The following is a 23,566-nucleotide window of genomic DNA, read 5'->3' on the forward strand; positions in this document are numbered from 1 at the left end:
AAACCTACGAGCTATAAAAACTTTGTTAACATCAGCTGGTAGAGAACTTAATACGATTTTACCACATCTCTCTCTTCCGGTATATCTGGAAACAAGTGTTGTCTGCGTGTTGATATTTACCATATGCGATGGACCCATTAAATATGCATGTACTAGTCCACTGGAGCAGGCGACCAGTGATTGAGGATGCTTCCACGGTCATGTGTAAAGTTTAAAGTTTAGTTGCATACATTGGGTGAGGGGTGGGGGAGACCATATTGACTATCAATCACAAGGAGAGGGTTCTTGTGTTCTTGTTTCATAAGCAGTTTGATACATTGCTTTCCCTTGTAACACATCGAAGCAGTGTATGACTACAGCTGTGTACACAGCCACACGTTTTGTTTTTCTACCATGACTTAAAGGTCTGTGTCAGTTGTTAAACCAAAATCAACACTTTTCGATCCATTGGCTGTCTCAGAAAGCTGGACATCGCATGGTGTACACTCTGCTGCTCTTGGAATGCACAGATTGGTTGAAATAAAAGACAGAGGTGGTGTTTCTTATGGACAAAAATGTGGAAGACATCGCAAAATATGGGAACTGGAAGAGTTTGCGGCATTGTGGAGCATTTCAAACAGCTCCGAAGGTAATACCGCATTCATAGGATACAGTTGGATACTGAAAATCTCCCCGTATTGTCTTTGACCAAGCCTCCCTGCAACAATATTATCGATTTAATTTGCAAATGACCAGAAGTAGCAGGACCCACAACATTCTATGTCTTGTGAAGGAACAAAGCAAGCTGAGTCTGTAACTGATGTTTAGCAAAGATTGTTCCACACCAATCTTAGTCATGGGGCCCATCCAAATGCACAAGGTCTCTCCAGATACATTCATGTCAAGGAGGTTAGCACCTCTTATAGGTGTATAGTAGATATGGGAGTGTTGTGGTGATATAACAGACGGTTAAGAAGAAATGTGTGGTTTATGCATGGTGGAGCTCCAGACAGACGGATTTTGAAACATTTTAGCTAAATCAACTATTATCGATTCTGAAATATTGTTCTAGTGTCTGGGGTCAGTACCAACAAAGCACTGCAAGAGAGAGATGATGGTAGAACATAAACACATGCATTCCGAAGGGTACACAGTTCTTCACTTAAACACACTACAATTTTTAAGCCGTATGGTTTTTCAAATATTATTCATACAGAGTGTTACGCTCTTAATACTCTAATGCAGGACATATGTGTCCAACATGTGACATACATCCAACCTGCAAGTTTTCTATCCTACTCATTATTGTGACAAACTTTAAGATGATAGACTACTTCCTTCTATACCAAAGAAAAACGTTGATACTTTGTGATACATGCACAATACACTCGTACTTTCCGCAGGTAAATCGCTTGTGCTAACAATTCTGAAGTATTGTTCTGCACTTAAACATGCTATAATGCTAGAGCTGCGTGGTTTCTGGCCTATTAGTTGTGTGGAATGCAAAAATGTTGACATTCCAATGTAAGAAATGTATTTCCAAAGCATGACATACATACTCCCTGCAAGTTTCTCTCTGATAAACTATACAGATTTCTGGAGGTGTATAATGCCTGCTGTTAATGAAGGTCAAGCCCAATTTCTGTTCTGAAATTACGATATGTTCACAACAGTCTTATAGAATGATCATCAGCAGCCAGAAATACATAAAAAGAAACAGTGACATCTTATGAGGAAATAACCACCACAATCAGTAGTCAGATGAGATGTAACAGTCTCATCGCAGTTAACTATCCCCACCTTCCTCCCACCCCCCTGGAAACTTAGTCTTGCACACAGAAGTCATGGTCTGATGTTAGGCTGTACTGCTCATGTGTTCGATAATATTATCGTTTCGCCTTGACACCACATCTCTACAGTGTCTTCTATTTCCATTATTAAGGTGTGTATATGTAGCATCAGTCCAGAAGAAGCAGTAATAATAACCATCAAAGGCCTTTCGCTGCACCTATCACACATCCTTTTGTACTCTAAAGATCCATAATGGTGGCACATGATCACCCCAGTCACGCTATTTTGTATGCTAGATGTCCATTGGATGGAGGGATACAGTTCTTCATGAGTATCATTCTCATGTATGAGATAGAACAGCACATTAGTCTGACAGTATAGTATAGCACTGTACTCGAACGCATCTGGTCACTCCCAATCACATATTCTACTGTTGCATTGCATTTGCTCTATTTTCTGTACATCGGTGTTGTGCATGGGCCCCATGGCCCACTTTTCCCATTGGAGGATTCTTCTTCGGATATCGCACACATCTCTGGACATAAGGTGTGATGGACCCACCTTCGAGTCTTATCCCTGATGTAACGCATTGTGTGTCCATCTCTAGACACAATTCTAGATATAATGTGTGGTGCATCCACCTTTAAACTCTATCCCATAGGCACTGTATTGTGGATCCTCCTCCTAAAATCACTTTAGATATGAAGTGTGGCAGATCCACACACGAACACTAACTCAGGTCTATTCTGGGTTATGGGAGGCATCCCCTATACAGACACACAGAAAATAGAGCAAGTGCAATGCAACTGTAGAATATGTTGGTTGGAAGTAACTGTACTATATCGACTGACTAATGTGCTGTTCTATTTCATGCATAAGAATGATACTCACGAAGAACTGTCTTACTGCATGTAATGGACATCTAGAACACAAAACAGCATGATTGGGTGATAATATGCCGTCATCACGGATCTTTAGAGTATAACAGGAGATGTAATAAGTGCAGTGAGATGCTTTTGATCGTTGTTATAACTACAGAATCCAGATAGTCTTGTTACAAATATTGGTAATGTAAATTATATTGAAGATGTTATGCTCTTTGGCAGGAATAATTTAACTAACATACTGTTGCAGAGAAACGTGCAGGGAGGATGTATGTCATGCGCTGGAAATATATTTCTTACATTGGAATATTAACAGGGTTGCTTTCCAAACGACCAATAGGTCAGAAACCGCACAGCTCTAGTATTATAGCATGGTTAAATGCAGAACCACGTATCCCTTGGAATGTGTTCATGTTCCACGATCATTTCTCTTTCTCTGATATCTTCTTGCTGTGGATGCCAAACTCCGGAACAGTACTTCAGAATTGTCAGCACAAGTGATTTACGCAAAGAGTTTCAAACTCCTTTTCTAAGTCACTGACACGTGTTTCTGAGGTACTGCAAGTCCTATGTGTGTGTAAATTTGCTTGACTATAGTCCTGTTTACGATGTTAGTGCAGCATGGAGTGTAATTTCACATGTCTAACACCGCTGTTATGCATTTGTCTGTTTCCTCATAAGATGTGTTCCGTTGCTGGCGACCATTTTGTAGGACTGATGCGAACATAGCTTAATTTCTGAACCGTAATCAGATGTGAGCACTGGGAGATATACACCTGTGGAAAGTATTCTATGCATGTATCACAAAGTATCAATGTTTTTCTTTGCTATGGAAGGAAGTTGTTTATCATCTTAAAGTTTGTCACCATAGTGAGTAGCATAGAAACCTTGCAGATTGGGTGTACGTCACATGTTGGACATATATGTCCTACATTAGAATATTAAGAGCGTTACACTCCATATGACTAATATTCCAAAAACCATATGACTTAAGCATTATAGCATCTTTAAGTGCAGAACAGTGTAGCCTTAGAAGTGCGTGTGTTCACGTTCTACAATCATCTCTCTCTTTCCAATACCTCGTTGGTACTGACCCCAGACACTAGAACAATATTTCAGAATTGACAACACAGTTGATTTACATAAAATGCTGCAAACTCCATCCCTCTGGAGCTCCATCATGCATTAACCACACATTTCTTCTTAATCGTCTGTTAGATTACCATAGCACTCCCACACGCATTATATACCTATAAGGGGTGCTAACCTTTTGACATGAATGTATCTGGAGAGATCTTGTGCCGTTGAATGGGTACTGTGAGCAAGATTGGTGTGGAACAGTCTCTGCTACACAGCAATTACAGACTCAGCTCACCCTGTTCCTCCAACAGACATGGAATGTAGTGGGTATAATACCCTGCTACTTCTGGTCATTTGCAAATTAAATCGATGATAGTGTTGCAGGGAGGGTTGGTGAAATACAATGCAGAAAGATGTTTCAATATCCAATTTTGTTCTGTGAATGCAAGAATACTTCGTGACTCCCATCAACATAGGAAAAGATGGCCAGTCGTTATCGTAAATTCCGCACTATGATCGAAGTGCCAGAAGTATATAGAAAATCTAACTGCATCAGTACAGGAGGCTGGCTGGTATGCACTGGTGTGTACGTCTGAGAATTAATGATGAAATACCGCACAGTCATCTATCTCCATTCACAATCTAGTGTATGGTACTCACAAAGTAGTGGAGGGGTGGTTTAGTGATAATATAGAAACTGGAGAGCAAGCAGCCATGTCATTAGCGTGGAAATAACGAAAAAGATGGCAAAATCGCTAAAATTGGACGCACTGTGGTCCTCATTACAAAACATCGCTCCCTATCGTTGGCGTCTTTTCCACCCCTGCCATCCACTGGTACGCTGTTGATTACAACATAATGATTGGCTGACACCACTTGTTTGTGATCGACAGAGTGTTGGTGCCAGCAACACCTTCTGGGGATGGCCAGTACCAAAACAGGGATCACATACATGACTGCAATATGAGGAATCAATGCTTTTGGTCTCTTTGAAACACAACACAGAGACATCCGATACCATTTCATTGTGGGAGATGAGATTAAATGTAGAGCTGTTTAGAAACGTTTGAAAACGCTCCACAATGCCGCAAACTCTTCCAGTTCCCTTATTTTGCGGTATCTTCCACATTTTTGTCAATAAGAAACACCACCTCTGTCTTTCATTTCAAGTATCCTGTGTGTTGTGAGAGCAGCATGGTTGACACCATGTGATGTCCAGCTTTCTGTGACAGACAATTGATCGAAAAGTGTTGATCTTGCTTTAGCACCTGACAGAGACCTCGAAGTCATGGTATAGTAACAAAATGTATGGCTCTGTACACAGCTGTAGTCATACACTGCTTCGACGTGTTACAAGAGAAAGCAATGTATGAAACTGCTTATGAAACATGAACACAAGAACCCTCTCCTTGTGATTGATAGTCAATATGGTCTCCCCCCCCCCCCCCCATCTCACCCAGTGCATGCAACAAAACTTTACACAGGACCATGGAAGTATCCTCAATCACTGGTCGCCTGCTCCAGTGGACTGGGACCATCACATATGGTCTATGTCAACACGCAAACGGAATTTGTTTCCACATATATCAGAAGAGAGGGAAGTGTTAAAATCCTCTGTGCAGTCCCTGTACACATTGCATGGTTATGAATTTCCTCCCATATGTCAGTGTACTTTTTTATCATTGTGATACCTCTCTAACTAGTCAGTGAAAAGCAGAGACGGTCTTCTAACTAATGGAACAACGCTGTCGGAGTGTGATGGGTTTTTGGGACAATTACCAGGGATCTGTAACTTGGTGGGAGACATTTATTTCTCATCAAAATCAGGTGGATTCAAATGCTATGTATCTAATACTGGAAGATTTGTGAGAATGCGGCTGGTAAGCGATGTGACGAAATGGGAGCTGAGAGGTGAGCTCTATGTCGTTTCTTCTAATATTGTGGGAAATGTATTACAACCTCTCACATACGTCTCGCGAACTGACTGCAGTGAGAAAATTAGGGGCTAATACGAAGGTTTCTACAGAGAGACAATCAGCTACAGAAGTCCTGTCTTTTATTACCATTAGTAGTTATTCGTGTTACTATTCCACTCGCAAATGCTGCGAGGAGAAAAGACTAACCATCCCTGGACCATTAATGGAAAAAGTCTACCTCTGTGCCTCCCTATGAACACTAATTTCTTGTGTCTTATCTTTGTGGTACTTATGCAAAATGTACGTTAGCAGCAGTAGAGCCCTTCTGTGGACAATCTTAAATGTCGGTTCTCAATAGTGGTCCTCGAAAAGAACATTGTCTACCCTCCAGGTATTCCCATTTCAGTTCTTGAAGCATCCACCCACTAATTTGGCGGGAGACAATACGAACGCTTCTATTGGGCTGTGTTCTGATGGAGACCTAGGTCTGCAGACTCATACTCATTTAGGATGGGACGGCCATTAGAGAGGTATTTTGTTATAACTCACTACTTTTCGAAAACACATCTCCCTGTGCTTTGGTTTGCAGGGGGGATGAGGGGAAACATATTGTTCAACATCCTCATATTTACCCCAGCGACATTTAAGCGCCCCTTCCTTCTCAGAAGGACAGGACAACTATTACAAGTCTGGAATTGTTAACAAATATCCAGCACAGTGGGCGGCAGGTTGTTTGCTGGAAGTGGTAAAGCACTGACACTCAGGCGGATGTTGGTGACTCGGTGGCAGATGTTCACATACAATCCGGAGGCATTGTGGGGGTGGAGACGAGTGTGAAACATCTTACAACCCCTATACCATACACTGGCAGGTCCCAGGAGGATTAGTTCAGGAGCAGTATACCAGAATTCCAAGTGACTTACCTCCACCAGCATGACAAGCCAACCAGGAGACGGAACATAGCGTTGGATGTCTTCAGCTACTTGACGAAATTTACCACCCATTTTGGTATTAGAGAAAGTGACTACCTAGCCTGTGGGAAGGCTACAGAGACATCATGGACTGTAATGATTGCTTGATGAGTGTTATCTGGCTGCATGAGAAAATTACTCACCTTGCAAAGGAGCTCTAAAGTACAAATCAATTAATTAGCCTATCAATTCGATGTCAATGACGTCTCACCTGGAGGGTGGGAATGTTGGATAGGGTACCACTGATATGATTCCAGAGTTGGAGTGGTAATCAAACGTTTATTAGTTCCAGCGAGTTCTTTTAACGAAATTTAAACCTTGCACCTACACAGGGAGAAATGACCATGTTAATAAAGTTAGCTATATTATCGAATTTATACAATGATACTTAGCATAAACCTGATATTTAGAACTTCTCTGTGCTGTTACCTTAAGAGACTTTGTGTGTGGTGCAGCATTTAGTTACTGTAAGAGAATTCTAAAGCGATGAGGATTCCTATGTCAGAGGCAGGTCTTAGCACTCCATCATGAACAAGGAATGAGTTCAATATTCTAGTCCTGTGATGCTGGACGTGGCAGGTAAGAACAGACTTTTTTACTGATGAGAGAATACTTAGAGGAAATACAGCCTACTCCGTACTTTTACAGGATTTTCACAACAAGTAACGATTCTTTAGCAATGTTAAATCGCGTGTATGCTCCGATCTCTTCTGTCTACGAAAATAGCTCTTATAATTGGGAGAAATCTACATTTCGTGTGGGAAATTCAAAGTGTATTGACAAAACAACATACCCATTAAAGATTCTTTAAATGGAGGAGTCTACGTCATGGACAGAATATTGTATACGTCCCAGCCGCTGTTGCTTGACTCCCACTGTGCCACGTTCGGCGGCGGGAATCATGAGGGGTCAGGCAGCCAAAGGAAATAGAGGCTTAAGGAGGATGTCGCAAGCTACACTTTCTCAAAGAAACTTTCAGCATCTCCCCATCCCAGATGATGAACTTCGCCCCATATTTATTCTTCCTTCTGGCTCTGACCCTGCTCTTCCTCTCTCCTCCTCCCTAGGTCTCCCTCTCTTTTTCCTCCCTTTTGCTGTTTCCTCCTGTGTACCCCCTGTCTTTCTCATTTCTCCTTTCCCAGCCTTTGTGCTCCTTCCTGATTGACTCCCTTCCCCTTCCTCCCCGTCTCCTGTCCCTTGGCATGCTACCGGCTCCCCCTCTCATCCCTTCCTGCACACCCACTACCCTACTGAACCCCCTCCACTCCTTCCTCTTTCCCTCCTTTCTGGCCTCCCCTGGCTTCCAGTCTTTATTTAGCTTACTCTCCGTCAAGTTTTGGTGCTCACCGTACTGGTTACTTAAGTGCAATGTATCTATTATTTGTGGACTTTATGCAGATGTCCCTCATTAAACTCTTCCTTTTTTGTCTATTTTCGCCCCAATTGTTTCCCCTTATCATCTGTTAAATTCATCTTTCATCCCTTATTATGTGTTTTAACGTTCTCCTGTGTTATTGTCCAGTTTCTTGGCTGAAGAGGGCGAATTGTACCACTGCCGGCCCACCCCTGCCCACATGGGGCATATGTATGAAATTACAATAAAGGAATGAAGAAGCGCGATTTCTTGGCTGGCCACCTCTTTAGGTTCACAATATAATTGGTAGATGGCGCCGGACTAGATTGTGTGTTTCATTCCGAAACGATGTTACTACAGAATCCTGTACACAGGGGCATGATGTTTCAAGCACAGCAGGACAGTATTATTATTACTCATCTTTAAGTTCCTCCCAGCAGCAGCCATTCCCCTGTACTTTGGTAATAGCTTGCTATCCCGTCATTATAACCCATCCTTCCTGTATAGGGCTATTGGCTAGACTGGCTGTGGCAACTCAGATTGTTTAAATAAGCAATACTCTCCACTGTGTACAAAATAATAAAGAATTACGTCCGTCCTGTCTGGCAGCTCAGCACAGACCGAAACTCCCTCATAGATGGAGAAGGGGAGGGGAGGGGTGGTGGTGGCGGTGGGGATGGTAAGCAGCACCCTTTTATAGTGGTGTCTTGAACTAGGTCTGTTGGTCGCCAGATCTCAAAGTGGACACACGAAATTTGATATTCCCACCAATAAATTTTAATTCCCCACCTTTTTTTGAATTTCCCACCAAACATCAATTTCTGACCATTTCAAGAGGAGGGGATAGGGGAGGGGAACGTGAGGTCCTCCAAGTCCAGCAGCTCGACACAGAGTGAACAAGTTTTCCACAATTTTTTTCTGGGCTGCCATCATGGATTATGTTATGGGATGGGAGGGAGAAGAAAGGAGGAAGGAAGGGGGAGGGTAGGGGCTGGGAGTTCCTGATGGGGAGCTATGTGCTGGCTATTGAAAACTCATGACATCATCTGGGGGTGGTGGTTGGGATAATTAATCAGTCAATTGATTAATCTGCACAATTAATTTGATATCAATAGTGGCACAGTACTCTCATCACCACACTACTCCCGACATCCAAAAGTAATGCTTTAAAAATAAACTGAATGTTCATAATAGCATGTACCTAACATGACTTCAAGAAATAATGCGAAGCAAAGGGAATCTTGCCTCCCTATCAGAGTATTCAGCATAACAAACTACTGTCTGAACTCAATCACTGCAATGTCAGTAACACTAAACGATGCTATGCAGTTGTGTGCTTACCTTAGCCTCTCAACATTCCACAAAAACTCAAAAATAAATTCCTTTGCTTTTCTCTCCACAATTGTCAAAAATATTCATACTCCAATTCCATTAATCTAATTTCAGACTTAATCCGATCAGCCAGAGTATTATGACCACCAATCTACTGTCAATATAAACCCGTCCTGGCTATAGCAGCACCACTGGGCGAGAAATGACTGCTAGTCAGGCACACACGAGGTGCGTGTAGTTTTAGAGAGAATGCTGTCCTTGTGTAGAACTGGGAAGGTGTGCAATCTATCTGAGTTTGACTGTGGCTTGACATGAGCATTTCGGAAACTCCATGACTTTTTAGGTGTTTGATGAGTGCTGTGGCGAGTGTCTTCAATGCATGAAGAAACCAAGGTGAAACCACATCAAGATGTCGTGGAGTTGGTCAGGCACCCCTCATTACAGAAGCCTGATGCTGTAGGATGGGTAGACTAGTAAAACTGGACAGGGGGCGAACTGTGGTGGAGCTAACATCAGACATTAATGCTGGGCAGAGTACAAGTCTGTCTGAACACACAGTGCACCCAACACTCCTAACGATGTGCCTCTGCAGCTGACAACCCATGCATGTGCCAATGTTAATACCACGACTTTGACAACTATGACGGATATGGGCACATGACAATTGGAGCTGGACGTTGTCACAGTGACATAGCATTTCATGGTCTGATGAATCCCAATAGCTTCATCATCATGCCAATGGGAGGGCGCGAATCGGTCGCCTTGCAGAGGAACAGCTTGTTGCCACCTGCACTGAGGGATGGAGACAAGCAGGTGGTGGCTCCATTTGCTCTGGGGAACATTCACTTGGGCATCCATGGTCCCTGTGGAGCTCGTGGAAAGCACCATGATGGCCAAGAGTGTTGTAAACTGGTTGCAGATAACATAACCCTTTGATAGCAATCAGTTTCCCGACAACAGTGGTGTTTTTCAAGGAGATAATGCGCCATGTCACAAGACCAGGAGTGTGAAGGAGTGGTTCAAGGGACACAATGGCGAGTTCAGATTGATGTGCTGGTCCCCAACTAGCCAGATCTGATTCCAATCAAACACATTTGGGATGTGACTGAATGTGGCATCAGAGCTCATCGCCCCTTTCCAGGAATTTACAGGAATTCAGTAATTTATGTGTGCAAAAGTGGTGCCAACTCCCTCCAGTGACCTACTAAGGCCTCATTGCTTCCACACCACGACGTGTAGCCTCCGTTATCTGTGCCAAAGGTGGGCATACCATCTATTAGGTAGGTGGTCATAATGTTTTGGCAGATCAAATTATAAAGAAAGTTTTCTGACCATTCTTCAAAATACATCTGCTACTCATCATTGCTCAGCTCAAAAGCATATAGCTTTGCTACTGCTCTCAGGCAGAGGCAGTGTAGCTACACAAAGACATTGTAGGAATAGTCAAAGATTACTCAGATAGATGGTTTTTCTCTGAGTGAGCTATTCTTATCGATATTTATGTAAGTAATAGATATTACAAAGTGACCGAATAATATGCATATGTTACATAACCTCCCCATTTGGCAACCAGCAACTTTTTTTTTACAAAAGGTAAGGATTGAGTGCAAAATTCAAAAGAGTCATATGTAAATATATGCTCAAATATGTCAGAAGAGTGAGTCACAGAAAAAAATAATTAATCTAATGGAAGATAAATTTTATCAGAGTATACAGTTGTAATAATAAGCAAAAGTAAATAGTTTAAGATAACCTCAGCTACTTAGCTTGTGTTATACAGTTACTGTTTACACAAGGGATGGAATAAATTATTTACAGTGCAATCATCTGTAAATAAATTGATTTGCACAAGCTAGAGTTTTGTTTTTGAAAGCACACAGCACACAACTGTATTCACAGTGTTGCTTAATGTCTGTTTGTATTGTTAACCAGTTACAGATTTCACTGAATACAAAGCACTTTTGTCATTTAACATATCATATAAAGATGACAAACAGCGAGGAATGTCTATGTTTAGCTAACACCCACAAGTGATGTAAGTTATAGCATACTTAATGTTTCATTCTGAACAGTTCAACATGGAAATTCAAAACTTTACAGTTCATTGTGTGCTTGTGCATGACCCTGGGAATCTCCAGTCAAAAAATTTTGTTGTGCAATACAGGAAAGTGATATAGTGGTAAAACATTTTATATGTTTTTATATGTTTGCAAATGAGTAGTAAAAGTGTATAGTTGTATACCTAGAAACCTAAGAGAATAATATTACGATTTTGCAGAGTCCAGTGTCTATAAATGAGAAAAAATGGTATCATGGTCTGAACATAATAGATCTACAACAATGAATTACAGAATAAGGAAAGTAAAACATGTAAAACAGTATACATTAATAAGCACAATATGAGGCAATTGTTATGTGTGTGCAGAATAATCTGATAAAAACTCTGAATCTATCCAAGTATGTATGGAATTTTTCAAGAAGTAATTGATAATACACACAAGTGTAGGGAATGAAGCAGAAGTAACCACGTAAGGATAATAAACACACACACAAACAGATGAGGAGAACACAAACATAAACTTAGAAAAGCTTGGATTAGGGAGAGATCTCAATACCTCTGAGAACATCGTCAAGAAAAATAAAAAAAAGCAAGCTATTAACAAAGATTTTTTTATGGTCAAGTCACCTTTTTTGCAAGAGGACACAGCAGATGTAAATCTTCCTCATGTAGAAGAACGTAACAACCTTAACATATACTGTCACAATATACAATCAAGTACATGAACTTGAAATTCTTACTTGTGATACTAATGTTTTGTCAGACATGCACTTACTGTGTATTAGTGAACACTGGTTAAAAGAGTCAGAATTACATTATCAGTATATTTAAAACTTCAGATTACTTCACCATTATTCTAGGAAAAATTACAAAGGTGGTGGAATTTAGATCTACATAAGAAATAGCATTAGCTGTGAACCTTTCCACCCTTGTGAAGTGTATTCCTTAGACAAAGACATTGAAATAGCTGGGGTAGTACTTTCTGAACTAAATTTGTATATAATGTATGTATATAGATCAAATAGTGGTAACTTTTCTGTCTTTCTCAGAAACTTTCCACTATTGCTAGAAAAAGCATGTCACAATAACTCAAAAATATAATAATATGTGGTGATCTCAAAACTGATTTCCTTGCCGGCCGAAGTGGCCGCGCGGTTCTGGCGCTGCAGTCTGGAACCGCGAGACCGCTACGGTCGCAGGTTCGAATCCTGCCTCGGGCATGGATGTGTGTGATGTCCTTAGGTTAGTTAGGTTTAACTAGTTCTAAGTTCTAGGGGACTAATGACCTCAGCAGTTGAGTCCCATAGTGCTCAGAGCCATTTTTGAGCCACTGATTTCCTTGTAGAATTTACTCGAAAGTCGCAATTAGTAAATTAAGTGTCATTGAACTTAAATGTGAAACTTATATGTCCAACGATATTAAACATCTGTCTTGATCAGGTTGCTACTAACACTGATTGCACTATAAAAATTATACATGTTAGTTTTCCAGATCACTGTGCATTATCAACACATTTTAATCCACCACTAAACGTACTCCCAACAGGAAAAACAGCCATGAAGTGTAGAATTTATAGTGACAGTAGTATAAATAACTTTATACTTGGCTTAAAGAAAGAAGACTGGCGAAGTGTATATAGTTCTTCAACTATAAATGAAAAATATGACAGTTTTCTGCAGATATTTGAATATTACTTTAATTGCCATTTCCCAGAGAAAACAAAGACCATCATTAACAAAAAACAGAATGCTTGGGTCACAAAAGGTATTAAAACTTAATCAGAAAAGATGAGACTGCTGCACAGACTTAGCAAACTGGACAGTGACAAATCCAAAGAGTTCAAGGTATACTATCAAAATTACAAAACCATGTACAGGGGAGTTAGCAAATGCGCTGAAAAAGCTTATAATGATAAAACAATTAGCTGCTCTTCCAACAAATGTAAGATCGTCTGGGATACAATAAGAGAACAGACTGGTTGAAAGTTAAGGATAGAGGATACTATCACACTAAATATAGAAGGACAAAAGACTGAAAATGCACATAAAGTTGCCAATAAATTCAACAGCTATCTTTCAAAAATTTCCACTTATCTCCTAACAAACTCTTCAAATACTGTATACTCTCTTCCCACAAATCTCCTGACTAACTCCCAAAACACTGTATACTCTCTTCCCAAAAACAATACTCCTCTGAAATCCTTTTTCCAGTCTCCTACAACACCATATGAAATTGAAGATACTATTAAAAAAAGAATTCAAAAGATTTATTCTGCAGGGAATGATATGATACCCTGTTTCTTACTACATAAGTGTTCAAATTACATCAGTGGACTCCTGTCAAATATCATAAATACCTCATTTCTAGAGGGAACATTTCCAAACCAGATAAAACTTGCTAAAATTATACCACTCTACATGAAGGGAGAGAAAATGAACATATCAAACTGTAGGCCAATTGCTAAACTATCTGTCTTCTCAAAAATATTTCAGTACTGTATGTCAATTAGATTAGAAATATTTTTAAATTCTAACAACATAATCACATCTTCCCAATACGGATTTCAGAAAAAATAGGTCCACTGCACAAACTTTGTATTCATTTCTAGAAAAGTGCTCAAGTATTTTTAACCATAAACAATCTGCTGTTGGTATATTTCGTGATCAGTCCAACTCATTTGACATGATCGACCATAAGCTGCTTCTTATGGAACTCCAGAAGTATGGGATTAGAGGTGTAGCCCACAATTGGTTCTGTAGCTACCTTAGTGAAACAAATCAATATGTAGAAATAAGAAAATCAAAGACATCCAGGAACTGCAGGTCAGATACACTACATACAACAAATGGTGTCCCTCAAGGATCAGTTCCAGGCCCTGTTCTTTTCATATTGTTCATAAATGATCTCCCAGAACATATACCAAATGCCAATGACACAAATATCCTGATAACCAGTAGAGGTAACATATTGCAAGATGCAGTAAATGAAACTACTTGTCAATTACGATCTTGGTTTGAAGCTAATAGACTACTCATAAATACCCAAAAACTGTAAGTATGGACTTCCACCCTAGACAAAATCTTACCCCCTTCAATGCAGTTATAGTTATTGGCAAAGATGACATTACAAACAGGCAGGACACCAAATTCCTTGGACTTAACATCAGTAACACTCTAATTTGTAAACCATCTATTGAGGCACTGTCACAAAAGCTTAATAAAACCTGTTATCTAGTAAGATCATTAAAAGACACAGCCAGTGTAGATACCTTGAAGCTGGTGTATGATGCCCTGTTTGAGTCTATTTTGAGCTATGGCCTAATCTTCTGCGGAAATAGCCCCGATTCTCTCATAATTTTCAGATTACAAAAACAAGTGGTAAGAATTAAGAAATGAAAAAAAACTGAATACTGTAAACCACTGTTTCAACAGTTAAAAATCCCGTCACTGCCATGCCTCTATATAATGGAACTAGGCTGTTTTACAGTACAGAACTTGGAATCCCTTCACAAAAATGCACACCACTACACACGACACCAGAAACAAAACCCAATTACCAATTATAGCTCACAACACTAAATTATATGTGAATGGGGTTAAGCATATGGGCATTAAAATATACAACCACCTCCCAACAGACACAAAAACAAGCAAAAACTCAAAAATAATGAGAATTAAATTAAAGAAATTACTGCTAAATCACTGTTCTTGAAACAAAATTTTAATTGATAATTGTATCGACACCCCAGCTGTAAACAGGCGCTGATATACATCACCGGGGACATGTTGAAAATGTGTGCCCCAACCAGGACTCGAATCCAGGATCTCCTGCTTACATCGCAAACACTCTATCCATCTGAGCCACTGAGGGCATGTAAGCAGGAGATCCTGGTTTCGAGTCCTGGTTGGGCACACACTTCAACATGTCCCCAATGATGTATATCAAGGTCTGTTTGCAACTAGGGGTGTCGATTTAATTATCATTTCATTCTAGAGAAGCTGCGTGGTTATCAATAGTATCTGTTCTTTCAGGAACGGATACTACCTTCGTATATAGTTAAAATTTTAATTACTTGTAATAAGCTGTTTATTCACTTGTAGATATTTCTACTTAGTAAGGTAATTAAATTATTGTATCTTATTTATATTCTGTCTGTATCTCATATATATATTCTGCTATGTGAAGTATGTACCACAAAATTTTCATTACTTGTAATAAGCTGTTTATTCACTTGTAAGTACTTCTACTGAGTAAGATAATTTGATTATTGAATGTTATTCATATTTTGTCTGTATCTCTTATATGTATTCTGTTATATGTAGTATGTACCACCATTGTCATCTCTCATCACACACCACATTTTTTAAATTTTGTCTGTATATCCTATATGTATTCTGCTATGTGAGTTGTGTACCACTACCATCATCTCTCATCATGTCCTATATCATGATGTGCTTTGCTGTACAATTTGTATGATCTAAAGGACCAATAATAAATAAACAAATAAGTAAAGTGACCATGGTTCACATCATAAGAACTGAGTGCACTCTGTAAAGAATACTATCAAAGTCGTCTTTTTTCAGGATTGTCCTAATGCTAAATTCTGAACAAAAACTGATCAGTATTTTTTTATTTTTCTTTTCTCCAGTCTTTCACTTTTCTTTCTCAGAATTTATAATTCACATTTACCTTTTCTTACATTCTATTACCTTTGTTATACCTCTTTCTTTAACTTCTTATTACCATCTCATCTTTCCCAGTTTTCCTTTATTAACCTATTGCTTCCTACATTTTCAAGCAAAACCTCCTTACAACCTTCATTATACCTTAAAATCACTCAAATCCTTTCTCTTTAGTGCACCAGCCTTTTCTTTAACCATCTTGCTCACCTCTTTCTTTTTGCTTCCTCCTTACACATCTTTCATGACTTCTTAGAGCTCATTACAGTACAGCACTTAACATAATTATTATACTAATGGTGGTACATCCTACATTAACAATTTATACACAAAATATACACTACAAAGAAACTCAAGAAGTGACATAAATACAACAGGCAAATTCAACCTGAAAATTACTTAAGTGCAAACAATGCAGGTTATTATATTAGATCATTAGTATGTACAAGAAAACAATCAGTATGAAATGTCAAGATGTTAGCAGCAAATGTATGCAAAAGAATCTTATACTACATCACAGGAAAACAATTAAGCTCAAAAACAAAAAATCATCATTAGTGAATTATTCGTTGGTTTAGCTTCCTTTGTAGGTGACTGTCTGTAAGTACAATGTTTCTGCTAGATAAATAATGATAAAAACGTAGTTGGTGTATCTCTGTGTCTGTACATTCTTGTTTCTTGTTCTGTTTTGGTAAATTCATATTTTCGTGAGCTTGGCTGTATATAACACTTCTTCCAGCAATCTGCCAGACTTGCAAGTGAATATTCCACAATTTTTTGGCTACGTGTATGCATAGTAAAAAGCTTAAAGTTTTCTCATATGTTTAAAATACGAGTCTGAAGACAAGGAAATTACAATTAGTCATGGAATCAGTATAGTTTGCTACAAAATAATGCATTAGCGAATCATAAGTAAATATTAGCAGTGAAAATAACCACAAAAATGTTGGATAAAACAAATTATCCCTGAAGTATGTGCCACACACATAACAATTGAAATATGATATTTTTAGCTGGCTAAAAGGATGAGATTTTACCAGTATTTTTTGTTAAATGTGTGACTTTTTGATGTCTATTATTTCATATTTAAATTTCTTTCTTATTTCTGCAGCTTTCTTGGTGCTATTTAGTGCAAATCCTAATTCTACTACTTCCTTATGATATAACACTTGCGATGCTAGAAATGCTATTAGCTCTTGGGTACGATTAGATGGTTGTTGGTCTTGAGTACAGGTGACAGAGATAATGATCTAGAATCATATTGTAATTTATTGCAAGGTGTGGAAGTGTTTGTACGAACTTTGATGTTGACAATGACAATATAATCTGAGTAGCTTGTTGATTTCTTGCATTATGCTTTCTGTTGAATTTGACTGTTGCCAATAAATTAAAAAAAAAAGATTTGGTAGTGTGAGGTCGTAAAAAGCGTAGGAAATGAATTTATCAATGTGACCAGCTTCTCAGAAAAAAATTATTGACAAAAACCTTGAATACTGTTTTTGCAATGGTTGTGCATTAACTACTGAGTGAAATAGATTTCTAAGTTAATTCAGCGATAACAAAAATAAATGGGAACCCATTGTGTGATCTGGCAAGGGATCCTAACAGGGCTACCACAGCTAACTCTTTTAGTTTATGAGGGTTATAGGAAATAATGGTGCACATTGTGTAGTTGATGGTGTGTCTCTCTGACACAATTTGCGTTTCTCTAAAACTTACTGTATTCTTTTCTGCATATTATTAAAGCAAAAAGTTATACAAAGTTTGAGAGAGCATTTTCTTGAACCAAAGCAAAGATAAGTAAGATGAGATTATTATTATTTACAAAATCACCAGGTAACAACCCAAAGAGCATTGCTGACTGTATATCTTTTGAAAAGAATATTGTTACATACTGAATAAAACTGTCTTACTGTAGTGTTTGTTTTGTCATGCCATTTACATTCACATCTTTTGAGGTAGGGTCTTTGTCTTGTTCCTGAGCAATGTCCTGTAAAGAAGAAGAAATAAAGTTCTCAAAAGTTACCTTTCATATATACATGAAGCTGAAGTTCTTTTCGAATTGACACCAATAGGAGCACGCAATTAAGTGTGAAATATAACATTCTTAGAAGCAGGAATGTTATCAACAGTGAAGTTAAACTCTTGTAAATACAAAGCCCATCGTTTCAATCGATCATAATTTACTTCAGAGGACATTAAAAATAGGAGTGCTCGATGATCAGTGTAAACTTTAGTATGTTTCATAAATAAGAAGAATCGAAATTCAGAAAATTCCCAAATGATTGCTAATGCTCCAAACTCAGCGACAGAATTATTTCTTGCAGATTTAGAAAAAACATGACTGGTAAAGGCTATAGTTCTATGTACAGTTATACCACTCTCTTCAAATTCTGGAAATAAATGTGTACCAAGTGCAATTTTTGATAAATCAGCAGATAAGCAAAAATCTCGCCATTAATCTGGATGAACAAATATTGGAGCCTTAAGAAATGCTTCTTTAAAACTTTAAGACACTAATTGTGATTGTTGACCCCAGTGACATGTGGTGTTTTTCCCAGAAAGTGCACGTAATTTAGGAATTGTAAGAATTTTCATGTTTAAAAAAGGTGATGGACATTTATTAAACTGAGGAAACTTCGAACTTCACTTTTTGTGGTACAAGCGAAATTGCCTTAATTGCCTCAAGTTTTCCTGTGTCTGGTTCAATACCTTCTGGCGAAATTATATCTCCAAGTAGGTTTACTCTTGTTTTGCCAAACACTGGTTCTTCTAAACTAACTATGATTCCAGAATCCTCAAAAATGTGTAACAAACTTCTCAAAACACAGTTATGCTGTGACCAAGATTTTTCTGGTATGATAGCTTTGGTCAGGCAGGTGGCTGTCAGCACACTGTTGCCAGACCATGAGTCACATGCACTTCATTGTGACACATACCTCTGTTACTCATAGAAATTTCTTCTTTGGTAAAAATCAATATAAGTACATTGAGGTGAAATATTGATTTTGGCAAGTCAATCATATGGTTATCAATCGTATCATTACATAAGCAATGTAACTGTACATTAGTTGAATATAAAAACATTTTAAAACCCTTGTCATTCAATTCTGTATTTGCTGTCTACAGTGCGCAAAATTATTATAGGCATAATTAGGTACTATATGTTTATGTGAAGTGGAAATGTACGTAAATCTGTGACAAAAACGTATATCAGAATAAAAATATAACTAATGGAATATCAAGTAAATTAGCACACTAATGAAAATCCATAATTGATCCATACAACTTTTCCTAAAAGCACTGATTCTAGCCACAAGACATCTGAAATCTCGCTCTGCAATTAAACCGTATTACTATGCAACCAATTGTTGTAAATGCATGTCTTGTCGTCTAAATTCTTGTACAGTCACTGAGCACACGAGATCCCCATGGAATCCAGTCTGATATATACACTCATCAGCCAGAACATTGTGACCACCGATCTACTGTCTATATAACCCCATCCAGGTGATAGCAGCGTCACCTGGTGAGGAATGACTCCTAGTCAGATACATGCAAGTTGCATGTAGCATCAGTGAGCATGTTGTCCATGTGTAGAATGGGGAAGGTTGGTTGGTTGGTTGGTTTGGGGACAGAGACCAGACAGCGTGGTCATCGGTCTCATCGGATTAGGGAAGGATTGGGAAGGAAGTCGGCCGTGCCCTTTCAGAGGAACCATCCCGGCATTTACCTGGAGTGATTTAGGGAAATCACATTAAATGGGGAAGGTGCACAACCTATATGAGTTTGACCAAGGGCGGAATGGGACGGTCCGGAGGCTTGGCTCGAGCATTTCCGAAACTCCACGACCTGCCAAGTGTTCGAGGAGTGTCCTCAGCATGTGGCGAAGCTAGAGCGACGATCATGTTTCCTGACAGCAGTGGCATTTTTCAACACGATAATGCACCAAGTCACAAGAGCGTGAGTGTGATGGAGTGGTTCAAGGAAACCAATGGCGAGTATCAATGGATTTGCTGGCCCTCAACTCATCAGATCTGAACCAGATCAAATACAGTTGGACTGTGAATGAATGTTGTGTCAAAGTTGTTTGGTTGGGTAAAGAACTGTGTTGGTTAATATTTTTTTCTAGGAGAAGCGACGTTGAGGAGTTTCCTTTACGACACACGCTCTGGATGGTTCCTAAACCAACGCCACAAGCTGTGAAATTAGAGGTGACTTGTATTTGCAGACGTGTTGCCAACTCTCTCTAGCGACCTACCAGGGCCTCATTGCTTCCATACCACAAAGCACCGCCACTTTTATCAATGCCTAAGATCGGCATACTGGCTATTAGTTAGGTGGTCATAATATTCTGGCTGATCAGTGTATGGGTTTTGGACGTGAATGAATACAAAATACTTACAATACGACAGTTTATTACAATATTACTTACGAAATGTTGGTGTTATAACAGCTCAGTAAGTGTAGAGAAGAGTTTAAAATGACTGACATGTCTCATCTCAATTGTCTTCACCTTGGTTCATACTCCTCATCACACTTTTCTTATTTGTTTTCTTCTTCGCTACTCTCATTTTCTGTGGTTGTTGAGTCCTCACTGCAGTTGATGACAATAGGTTCTCGTAGAGTGTCTCGGATGACTTCTTTTTTAAAATTTTCTCTGTACTGATTTTCTACACGCTGTTCGACTGTGACGTTTCCCAAGACATTGTGACGAAAGCCCCTGTCTGTGATTTTAAACGTGTTGGTTTTCGTCGCTACTTCTCTCTTGACTTTGCCCAAATGAGCTCAGTCGGGTTGTACTGGTGATGATAAGATGATAAGCTCATTACTTGGTGCTTCCTTTCATTGGCCAGGACATCTACGTCGTATATCGGCCCTTCTTTCTTTAAACGAAACTCTTGTTTCTGTAGGTGAGAAGGTAATGCTTACAGTGATTAGCCAAGCTGCTACGACAGCCATCTAGGATTCGGTTCATAACTATCGAATTATACTTGGTGTTGTACATGACGATAACGCAACCTTCCTCCAATAAATTAAAAAAAATGTTCTCAAACCAATGTTTAAACTTAGCTGTGTTCATTTCCGAATGTTGACCTCCTGATTTGTTTATTTCGATACACCTGTAAACTGATTTACTTTTTTTTTTAAGAAATCCAGTCTTCGCTGACCTCATATGCGCAACCCCTTCCCAACAGGTACTTTAAGGCCCCCACTTTGGCTCGACTTTTGCCAGACACACTTTAACCCAAATGAATTGTTATTTTCGAAAAGGAAAATTTTCTCTCTATTTTGGGTGGCGCTCTGTAGCGGTAATTGAAAAATAAAGTTTGATAATAGGAAATTAACTGGAAGGCCGTTAAATAAAAGAAGTAGCCAAGCAAAAAAATGATAAGTTAAATTATCACACGGCACAGATAAATTTACCAAGATAGAGAAAATTAATAATTCAAAATTTTATGAAATGATAATTAAATGGACACCCTAGCTGCAAAAAGGTGTTGATGTACTTCATTGGGGACATGCTGAAAATGTGTGACCCGACCGGGACTCGAACCCGGGATCTCCTGCTTACATGGCAGATGCTCTATACATCTGAGCCACCGCGGGCACAGAGGATCGTGCGTCTGCAGGGACTTATCCCTTGCACGCTCTCCGTGAGGTCCACATTCCCAACATGTCCACACCACTACATTCGTAGTGCGCCTAATAGATGTTTGCCCGTCATACTCATTACTCGTGGCAAATTAATCTACCAAGTCCCGTACGAGTTCGGGCATAGCGTGTGCGTTCGCACAAGAAGGTGAATGGCCGGGAAGCCATACTTTAATTATATATGACGGTAGTATCTGTTCCCGAAAGAACAGTTACCGTGGATGACCATGCAGATTGGCTAGAAATGAAATGATAATTAAATGGACACCCTAGCTGCAAACAGGCGTTGATGTACTTCATTGGGGAGATGTTGAAAATGTGTGCCCCGACCGGGACTCGAACCCGGGATCTCCTGCTTACATGGCAGACGCTCTATCCACCTGAGCCACCGCGGGCACTGAGGATAGTGCGTCTGCAGGGACTTATCCCTTGCACGCTCCCCGTGAGATCCACATTCTCAACATGTCCACACCACTACATTCGTAGTGCGCCTAATAGATGTTTGCCCATCATACTCATTACTCGTGGCAGATTAATCTACGAAGTCCCGTGCGAGTTCGGGCATAGCGTGTGCGTTCGCACAAGAAGATCAATGGCCGGGAAGCCATATTTTAACTATATATGACGGTAGTATCTGTTCCCGAAAGAACAGTTACCGTAGATGACCATGCAGCTTTGCTAGAAATGAAATGATAATTAAATGGACACCCTAGCTGCAAACAGGCAAATTTAGTTCGGGAAGCCACTATGTTGTTGCGTTCAAGTAAAAGTTGTCTACCATCACCCTGAAGCTTGTATTTAAATCCTATATTGGTTAATATGCGTCTCACGTATCTAGAAGATCTAGTACAATTTATTTTTTCAGTTAACTTTTTTTCAGTTTTTCTGGTGTTGGATGTTCGCCATTTTCGTGAAATTGAGACTGTCCATCTGACAATGTCTTTATCAAAGTCGTTTGGTTGGGTAAAGAACTGTGTTGGTTAATATTTTTTCTGGGAGAAGCGATGTTGAGGGTTTTCCCTTACGACACACGCTCTGGATGGTTCCTAAACCAACACCACAAGCTGCAGCACAAATAACCTGTACATTAGTAAGGTTTTTCCTTACAATGGTTATTGTTTTCGGTAACATATCACCGCATTTCTTGATGTCATCGCGATTGATTATGTCTACTTTCCACAAATCTTTCATAACGAGCGTGCGTATAGATGCTAACACTTCAGCATCATTGTCTACAAGGTGTTTTGAATACCTGTAGACATTGGGGATTACGGATTTGCTTTGCCACCAGAACTCAGTTGCTTTTTTCATTGCATTCTTCCTGTTGGAGTTATCTGTAAGCCCAACCAACATGGCACAGGAGAAATCTCTTTTTATTCTTGCTCTTTAATTTTCAACTTTCACACTTCCACACAGCAAATAAATTGACTTATTTATTTCAAATCAAATTGTCAAAACTAGTAACTCAATAAAGAATGGAAAACAAGAGCTTCACGAAATCAGCACACTGTCTCGCTACTGACGATCAACTAGCGCTCTAACTGGGAAACTACACACGCTCAGCGTTGCCTTTTTCGAACATTAGAGCGAGAGCGCTATGCGAGACTAGGCACAAGAGTGGCACCAGCGCGCTTGCAGCCACATGCCAGTATGCCTGGCCAGAGCTGTTGTATACCGTCAACGTAAGATGTTACATGTATTTTCAAGTAATCACGTAAAATACTGTTAAAAAATAATTAATGGGAGCTGAAGAAATCTTCTGGATGAAGGGTAATTTACAGAGCTGGTAGTATACTCCAAAACATAAAAATGCAGCATATTTTCTACAGTCTGAGTGTAGCTCTATTTGCTAAAAACTTACGCAC

The 23,566-nt window shown here is 39.3% G+C and overlaps 1 non-coding gene across 1 annotated transcript; it reads right to left on the minus strand.

Moving 5' to 3' along the window:
- Positions 1 to 22,022: 22,022 nt before the first annotated feature.
- On the minus strand, positions 22,023 to 22,097 carry Trnat-ugu (transfer RNA threonine (anticodon UGU)). Its single transcript has one exon. It is a non-coding gene; the product is annotated as a tRNA-Thr (tRNA).
- Between the last annotated feature and the right edge of the window lie 1,469 nt (positions 22,098 to 23,566).

This window comes from Schistocerca cancellata, chromosome 2, assembly GCF_023864275.1.
Source record: "Schistocerca cancellata isolate TAMUIC-IGC-003103 chromosome 2, iqSchCanc2.1, whole genome shotgun sequence".
NCBI lineage: Eukaryota > Metazoa > Arthropoda > Insecta > Orthoptera > Acrididae > Schistocerca > Schistocerca cancellata.